This window comes from Periophthalmus magnuspinnatus, chromosome 15 (assembly GCF_009829125.3).
Source record: "Periophthalmus magnuspinnatus isolate fPerMag1 chromosome 15, fPerMag1.2.pri, whole genome shotgun sequence".
In the NCBI taxonomy this organism is placed as follows: Eukaryota; Metazoa; Chordata; class Actinopteri; order Gobiiformes; family Gobiidae; genus Periophthalmus; species Periophthalmus magnuspinnatus.
Window position 1 is genome coordinate 9,243,826 of NC_047140.1, and position 10,010 is coordinate 9,253,835.

Below are 10,010 nucleotides of genomic sequence, written 5' to 3' on the forward strand. Positions count from 1 at the left end.
TTTCATTCAGTCATATTTAACACACAAACCCTGCATGTTTAGAATTAGATAGAGTTCTTCTCTCAAACAGAAAACACCTTTGTACCATCTTGTGATGTCATGTGGTAATACAGGAAGTGCCCCACTGTGTTTTTAAACTACACCTTCACTAGAATCATTTGAATGTTTTCAGCTGTGGAATAGTCAATTTCTACTGACCTGGAAGGTGAAAGGTGAAGGTGAAAGGTGAAGGTGAAAGGTGAAGGTGAAAGGTAGCTTTTAACTTGAAAATTACCGCTTCATGACATCACAAGGTGGAGCAGAGCATTTGGAGATTATTAATCCTCTAATAATAAAGGATTACTCAAGCATGTGTGAATGAAACAAAACACAACTCCAGGTATGTTTTGAGGAAGTATTATAACACGGCTTAAAGCTCACAAGAGTCCATTTTGTGTAATATGGGACCTTTAATCTGTGATTGGGTCAGCATTGCCACAGGGAGAAAATGTTCATCCACAAACCGTTAAATTGCCAGTTCAAATCCCACATTACACAACACTTCCCTCACATTGCAATATGTGACTGGTTGCATCAGGAAGTGCATCTGTGGAATAAGAACTGTCAAATCACTGTGGTATTCTGGTGAATTTTGAAACATTTTTGTATGTGTATTATATTGTAAATTGCAGTGGCTGTATGTTCTTCAGTAAGGGGTTGTCTTAAACATGATAAATGCATTTTGAAAACACAGCTTTTAATGTTACAGTCCCATTTAAATCTCTAGATGAAAGCTGATTCATTAAAATAATAAGGGATTGTTAAGGTGTTGACTGGACAGCATCTGTAACAATACAGAAAACAAAGTTAAAGGGCCTGTACCGGATCTTTTCCGTGTATTTGAGCAAAATTTGTCTTCCTCCAGTACAGATATATTGTATAAGCAGCTCTTTAAATGTGTCTGCTGTGTACTGTCTGCATCTAATTATAAAGTGTCCTAGATAATGAGGATGTGTGGATTAGCATGCTAGTTGTTGTTACCATTATGGTGATGGTTAAATTCAACTCAGGCCCCTAAAAGTTGTAAAAGTGCATGTAAACTCATTGGTGAATAATTAGAATGTTCAGAATGCATAAGGGAACTAACTGCTGCTAACTGAGGAATACGTTCTACATCTGGCAGTGGTGAGAGCCGGATGCTCGTTGAAATGCTCCCTTTCACTCTTTTTCCATCTTTTTGCACTTTAACATTCTTATTTTGTAGTTATTCTTCTACACATCTTTTGTAAAGACTGATCTTGCAGACACATGTTGTCTCTGTGTTGATTCACCCTTTTTTCATTTATATTATTAACATATTATCATTGTGATGTGTGTGGGACCTTGGGCCCTGCTCGTGTACACAAAGGAACAGCTGTTATTGCTATGGATCGCAGTAGTGTTCCCCTGAGCTGGCGGCGCTCACGAAACATCAGAGGGAATACAGAGAGAGCAGCATCAAGCTTTTTCAAGGAGGCATATTCATCATCCCACCTCCCTCCACTGGGAAGAACTGACCACAACACTGTACATCTGTGGCCTGTGTATGAACCTATTGTCCACAATCTCCAGCCTGTGGAGCCCTGTGTGGTGAAAAGGTGGACTGCCAAGAGCAAGGAGGCTCTGAAGGACTGCTTTAACACTACTGTGTGGACAGGGCTCTGTGACCCACAGAGAGGACATTAACACCATGACAGAGTGCATCATGGACTACATCAACTTACCGGTGTCTCCCGGTGCAGTGTTTTCCAAACAACAAGCAGGCAGGTCTAGGCAGCTACAGGAGGAACATGGAGCAACCACTACCCCTTCTCCTCCACAGCTGCATGCCCTCACCTCTATCCCTGGACCCCTGCCTCTTCACATCTCTGCCACAGTCCATTAGCTTTGGAATGTACTGTCATGTGGTCTGCTTGTCTGGTTCTCCAGCTGCACTACGGCGAAGAAGCAAGCACTCCAGAAGGTATTGAAAACTGATGAAAAAATCATCAGGTCTGACCTCTCTGAGATTACCACTGTGTACACCTCCCACTGCCTGTGCTGGACTCACAACATCTTCAGGGACTGCTCCCATCCTGCACACCGCCTGTTCCACCTTCTGGATGGAGGTAAAAGTCACCTTTGGCCAGAACCACCAGAATGACAAACAGCCTCTACCTCCAGGCAATCAGACTCTTCAAAGAGCGCTGTCCCCCTTTCCCCCTCCTTCTGCCTCGGTCCCCCATAACCCTCCACTCCCCACGCCTGCGATTACTGTAAACTCGACTCTGCATTGATGCAACAAGCAAACGCACCTTATACTGCTGTATCTATGTCTGCCTTTCTTGTAATGTTACTGTAAGTACTTCACTATAGTGTATCTGTTTACATTCTGAGTAAATATAATTTTCTTGTTACTTGTGAAAATGACAACAGTTCAGGTGAGGAGAGAGCTGAGAGGATGAAGACCAGAAAAGCAACTAGACCAGATAGTATCAGCTCCAGGCTCTAAAAGCGTGTGTTATGAAGCGTATCTTAAACTTGAGCCTAAAGCTGAGGGTGGTGACGCAGTTCTGGAAGACCTCCTACGTGATACCAATGCCCAAAACACTGCACGCCACTCTGACATCGCAACTGATGAACACACTGGAGAGGCTCATTCTTGGTCACCTCCACTCCATGATGAGCTCAGCAATGCATCAACTTCAGTTCACATACCGGCCCGACATCGGAGTGGAGGGCACCTCATCTCTGTGCTGCACCGCACTCTGTCCCAGCTTAAGAGTCCCGGCAGCGCTGTGAGAATTCAGTTCTTTGGTTTCTCTACTGTCTTCAACACCATCCAGCTGCCACTACTCAGAGACCAGCTGCAGACAGACTGTGGGCTTATGCAGGACTTTGTGGACTGGTTTTATGTGCCATCATCCACCATCCTCCTCGTCTACCGCCCACCTAAGCCACATCCAAACATCATTTCAGAGTTGAATGAGTTGCTTACCTCCATATGAAAATCTGCTCAAGTCATAATTCTTCATGTGGACTGCACTACCCACTGCTATACCACAAAATTCCTGCACTTTACTCTCTCAAGAATGTCACACATCCCTCTACGGTCGTAAAGCAGTCTCACTCCAACTACCAACTCCATCTACAATGGCAAAAAAACAGCAGCAAATCTCTTTCAGGAACATTAAAAACTTAGACAAGACAACCTCAGTGCATCAATCAAAGATATTCCCATTCTCTCACCCTCTCATATGACCAACAAGGCTTGAAGGCCATTTTATAAAATCAAGACTTAACATCCTACAACATGACCTTTGCACAGCACCAACACAATTTCAAATCCCTCAGCCTCACCAGATCCATGTTCTACTCCGACAAAATAAACAGTGAACTCAAAACTACTTTATTCTACCTTAAACCAGCTCCTCCAACCTCAAGACACATAATAACAACAACTCAGTGGACTAATGCAATAAATGTAGATATTACTCACTCCTGACTTGGCTCGCATGCCCCTGTTTCCTTGGCTACGTCTGGCCAAGGACACTCTTTCAAATTTCAAAATCATCACACCAGGTGAAGTGGAATGTATCATCAAGAAAATTATAGCATCCACCTGGACATTGGATCTCATTCCTACTTCTCTGCTCAAGACAAATGCTGCTACCATCAGCCCCCTTATTACACAGATAATAAACAGTTCTCTTCAGACAAGACTAGTTCCATCCACACTCAAAACACCACTTATTGGCTGCTGGTGGCTGCTGACCAGGGCTTCCCATCACTCCTAATTCTGCGAGATTTTATGGCTGCTTTTGACACTATCACATTCATCTGCACCATCTTCAACACTTAGCTTCACCAGAACTACTCTTGAGAGACTTCATTCCTATCTGACAGACAGGACAGAGCACGTAACCCTCAGAAATTCAAAATCTTGCACTCATCACACTTTCTGCGGTGTTCCCCAAGGTTCTGTGCTTGAACCAATCCTGTTCAATATATTCATGGCCTGCTCGGGCAAATCACAACCAAATACGGCATCTCTTTTTAGTTACACTGATGACATGCAGCTGCACATCCAGACTGGCCACACCTCCCCATAGGTACACCACCTTCCCCTGCACTCTGCCTGGAGGAGGTAAAGACATGGATGACTGAGAACTCTCCAGCTTTCTCCAGACCATGCTTATTGGCACTCGCCACCAAATCCAGTCCCTCCCTATTTCTTCCATATCCCTTTTTGGTCAAACCACATTACTATCCATCTCTGTTACCAGCGTGGGAGTTAAGTTTGACCCCCAACTTTCTTTTGAAGCCCATATTGCTGAAATCTGAAATCTTGGAGAAATGTTCTGCAATATTTCATTTCTCCATTCATGCAAAATCTCAAAACTCCACTCCTCCCTCTCTCTTGCAGATGCAGAAAAGCTGGTCCACGCCTTTATTTCCTCTGAGCTTGACTACTGCTACACACTCCTCATCAGGATGTCACGCACTCCTCATCAAGATCCCTGGTAAGAGCCTCCACAGACTTGAGTACATCCGGAACAGCACTGGCCCTTTCTCCGCTGCAGTCCCTGTGTCTCTAGAACTCCCTGAACACCTCAGGGCTCCATAGCCTCTGTACTCTTAAAATAAATAAATAAATAAATAAATAAATAAATAAATAAATAAATAAATAAATAAATAAATAAATAAATAAAAATCTGATGTTTTTTTTCAGTCTTATGGTTAATTGCTGACTTGTCTGTTTTAACTTTTAGCTTTTAGGAATGTTTTTATTGAAACAGTCATTATAAACATATTATAAATGCAATGTATTATTATTATTATTATTATTATTATTATTATTATTATTATTATTATTATTATAGTGAGCATACATGTGTCTACCTCCTGTACTTATCATGGGCAATACTGTAAGATAATATGAATCCTCCTGTATAATACACTGAAGTCACTTTACCTGTTGTTTATGCTGCTCATAAGCTGTATTGTTCATAATAATAGACCAACGTGTGATATCATGAAGCAGTAGTTTTCAAGTTAACAGCTCCTTTTAACTTTAGTTCAGTAGAGATTAGCAAAGCCAGGGCTACAATCATCCAGATGATTCAAGTGAAGGTGTATGGAGTTTAAAAACACAGTGGAGCACTTCCTGTATTACCCCATGATATCACAAGTTGGAACAAAGTGTTTTTTCGTTTGAGAGAAGAACCCAGCCTAAATTTGCAGGGTTTATGAGTTAAACATGTTTGAATGAAACAAAACACAACTCCAGGTCTGTTTGTGATGAGGAAACAACATTATAACAGATCAGAAAATATCCTAATATGAGTCTTTTAATTTATAACTTTGGACCTCTGCAAACTGTTTAAAATGAGCTAGTTCTGTTTTTCACATTGTAAGACAGTAAAATCAGGAACCTTTAACATTTTGACAGAGTAAACTAACCAAACTTCTAAGAGGAAATAATTTTTTTAAGTTTTGCTGTAGTGTCTCACCTTGCACATTATGTTTACTACGATGACTCTGGTAATATCTGACATCTTGACATTTGCTCAGACAGAATGTACAGTACCGTATCATGAGAGGAATGTGCTGGGGTCTGTCCCACTTGAATCCTGTCCTTATATGGAGCCCAGTGATATCATCGATACTGTAATGTAAGGCCAATCTGAGCCCAGCAGCTGCACTGGTGAGGCTGTCTGCACCTCCAACAAGGCGTGGACAGAGAACCTCGGAATGCTGAGGTCTTTAATAATACATGGATGTGCACCCAAAGTTAAATTGAGTTTGAAATGGCTCTATGCTCCTGCTAAAAAGTGTAAAGATGACCCCAAAACGTACAATTTCCACAATTCTACGACTTTTTTTTTTTTTTTTTTTCCAAATTAGTCTTGGGTTAGATCTGCAAACATAATAGTAATTGTAAATAGTTTTTGTAATAGTTTATCAGTTCATACTTCAGTTGTAAGGAGGTGATGGCACCAAGTCGAGTTGCAGCTCACCTCTGTGGAGAGTCTACATCCTCTCACAATAAGAACACAAGTCTTTAAAGATATTTTAAGCAATAAATGTTAAACACTCTAGTTGGTTAAACGCAAGAGAATCTTAAGGGGGTGCTTTGTTATCCCTGTAGGAAACTGTGTCCTCTGCATTTGACCTTCTGTGCCTCTGGGGTCACCTGTCAGGAGCCTTCTTGCACCCTGCCTCAATAGATAGATACATTTAATGCCATACTGTGAAACTTTCCAGGCTTATTACATCTCCATGGTTAAAAGCAGGAGGCAGACATTCCACAAGAGTTACTTAGTGCACCTTAAAGTGACCAAAATAGATACATTTTTTATATATTAAGGGCATTGTATTATATTTTTCTAGCCTTGAAAAAAACAAAAAACAAAAAAACAACAAAAAACCTGTTCCTTTCTTTCCTAACACATTTCTAGCTTCCTAACTGTTCACTGTGTTTTCATAAGCACTTTTTACAACAAGCTAACAATGACTAGCATGCTAATAATGCACTTCCTGTTCTCATGTAATGGCACACTAACAGAGGCAAATTGGGTCAACTTGCTGACCATTATAATTAGAACACAGTCGAGCAACAAAAACATGTCATGCCCTTCACTGACATTCATTACCACAGATGAACATTAGCTGCTGTCATACTCCGAATAATCCGGACCGGTTTTAAAAAGCTCCAAGACAACAGTCCAGGCGCGTTTGTGTGGATACAAACTTTCACTCACATATGCCCAAAGAAATGCCAAGAACCCAGGGAACAGGTGGAGGGCTGGACTGGCCGCAGACACCGGCCTTGGGGACGCCAAGTTCAAGGGTAAAGACGAAGAGCAGATAGGAGCTAAACTGGAGTGTCCATGGTAAAGATGTGCTCTATATGTGTCCCACTGCCAAAGCGGGGTTAAGTCTGGAATAAGTCCACTTTATTAGACAGTGTAGTGCAGCCTTGTTTGTACATGTGTCAAAATAGCTGCCCGGCTAAAATAAAGTTATTTTACAGTGAAGTATATTTAAACTTTAAACAGGGGGTATTATACAAAATCTTTTTTTTGTTAGTTTCCTGCCATGTTACAAAGTTCTCTCATCAGAAACATCAGGTTTTAAATGTCATTCTTCCATGCATGTTTGAGTATTTTAACAATCTCTCCCCACTACTATTCAGACCCTCTTTAAGAGCTGTAAGATTCTGTCACCTACATAACCCATGCTCCCACATGACAATTCTCCAAAAATACACAAAAACATGATACAAAAGTCTACACAGCAACTTGACAAACCTGATGCGATTTGGAGTAGTTTCATTAGTGGGATGCAGCTGATTGTGTTGAGACAGTGCTCTGAAGGGGGCACCCCCCCTTAGCATGGAGGGCAAAGGGAGTCGAGACTCAGAGCATCAAAGACAAAAGTGGAGTTAATAAAACACATTATAGCACTGCGGATGTAGCACTTTCAAAACAATAAAAGGTAACACGGTGATCGAACTGTGTTCTGTGTTAGCAGTAAAAACCCCATAGAAGTAAAATACCTCCTCTTTAATTAACTAGAAAAGTCATGTAGAGGAAGAAAAAAAGAATAGAATTCAAAGTGCCCCAAACCCTGTCAGACCTCTCTTGTCCCAGGTTACATGTAGCTCAACAACATGGTTGCCAGGAGGAACTGTGTTACTCTCAAGTTATTTGTCACATAAATAAACACATTGAAGCTCCAGCAGTTTCACATTCACCTCAACATAGCAGTAGAAAACAATGAGGAAACATGAGTCTCTGATAAAGAGGCCATTGTTCTCCATCGCTGCTGAGTGAGTACACGTCCAAACATGTCTAATCTTTCCTTGTCTGCTTCTTACCTCGTGCAGTTGAATGCCTCTCCTACTCTGCTCCTAATATAAATCGGACTGCACGGTTACATGCAGCAGGTTTCCAAGTACGTACTGTGTCACTTCAATCTTAGTTCTTAGTAAATGAGTAGATTTGTTTGTCACCTGCAGTGCATCACCTGCTCTGATTGGACAGAGCTCAGAGAATATGTCTGTGTTACAGTTTTTGATTGATCAAGTTCTGTATAAAAGCCTGAGCTAAAATGTTTCTAATAATGTGTTAACAAGTAACCACTAACTAGTATTTAAAGTAGTATTTTTCAGACCTACTTTTTACTTTTACTTAAAGGTTCTATATCAGTGGTCCCCAAACTTTTTATCACCGCGGACCGGCCAACGCTTGAAAATTTTACCCGGACCCGGGGGGGGGGGGGGGGCTAGGGCTAATGCTAATGCTAATGCTAATGATTACACATGATACACATTTGACCCACAATTAATTTAATAGCAGAATAAACCACGCTTACCGATCAGGAACAGCATCCAGTCCATCAAAACATAAGGTCCTCTACTCCTGAGTCCACCATGAGATCTTCACTCGGTTCCACGAACCGCTCCGGGTCCAAGATGCCTCTAGTTTAACTTGTACAAACATCCACAGTGTCCTCGGGTTGCGTACCTTTGTTTTGTCCATTTCGTCATGTTTAAAATGCAAAACTGCTGCGTAAAATTACGCAATACACGTAAAAACACGAGACTGGATATAAAGATCCGCGCGTAAAATTATGCGCGCGGATCTTTATATCCAGTCTCGTGTTTTTACGCGGAGAAGTGACGGAACAGATTTCACTTTCCTGCAGCAGATTGGACATGGAGGCTCTAACTTCCTTTGTGGACATAATTTCTTGACTGGATTATATTCTCTGGACCTTTACGGAACGAATGAGACCAACTTTGTGTGAATATGTTGATGTTTGACAGAACCAGAGCGCTCAATGGTAAGTGAAGTCCAGATTCACATTTCTGATTTCTCTGTAAAAACGGCTTTCCTGTCAGCACTGTGGTGATTCGAGGTGTAAATGGTTTACATATTCAGAAAGATGAATGCCGTAGCTTTCATTTGATGTGTAGATTGTTTGTGTGGGTGACACAGAAATACATTGCTGTAAAGTTGTAACGTGTAACGCGGGCGGGCCGTCGGAACGCTAAGTGGTTAAGTTGTCAGCGCTCAAGTGACGGAAATGTAACCGAGAGAATCCGGCCATTTTTCAAAATAAAATATTTTTCAAAATAAACGATTGTTCAGACTCAGATAATAAATACAACAGAAATAATTAATTATTTCTTGGACGGCCCGCGGCCCGGTACCAATTGATCCACGGACCGGTACCGGTCCGCGGCCCGGTGGTTGGGGACCACTGTTCTATATGACACAAAACTGACTCCTCTGAGCTACAAGCCAAACATACCTGCAGTTTTGTTTTGTTTCATCACGCATGTTTGAGTAACACTTTATTATTAGTCTGTCTACATCTCCAAAGCTAAAAATGCTCTGTTCCACCATGTGATGTCATGAAGTGGTAGTTTTCAAGTTAACAGCCCCTTTTACCATTTTTAGTAAACGCTGAAATGATCCAAATGATTCTAGTGAAGGTGTATGGAGTTTAAAAACACAGTGAGCACTTCCTGTTTTACCACATGACATCACAAGGTAGAACAGAGCGTTTTCAGTTTAAGAGAAGAACTCATCTTAAATATGCAGGGTTTGTGTGTTTAAACATATGTGAATGAAACAAAACACAAGCAAAGGTCTCTTTGTGATGAGGAAACAACACTATAACAGATCAGATCCTTTAAGTAGCCTACAATTTTGGCCACAGTACTTGTGATTAAGTACATTATTAGCCAACTAACTACTTTTACTTGAGTACTCTTTAAACCACTGCCAGTTATCTAGTCTTCCTGGTGTGCATGTAAATGTAGCGACTGAAACAAACCCTGTGACTCAGCTGCTGTCCGGCTGCTGTGCCCCTACTGTCATCCAGAGCTCTGCACACATGGTCCCACCAAAACAAGGCACGAGCCCAACAAATGTGCTGTTCTTATCGGGCAGCTTAAAACAGGATGAGCTCACCAACTGGATGGGTTACATTTCAACTGA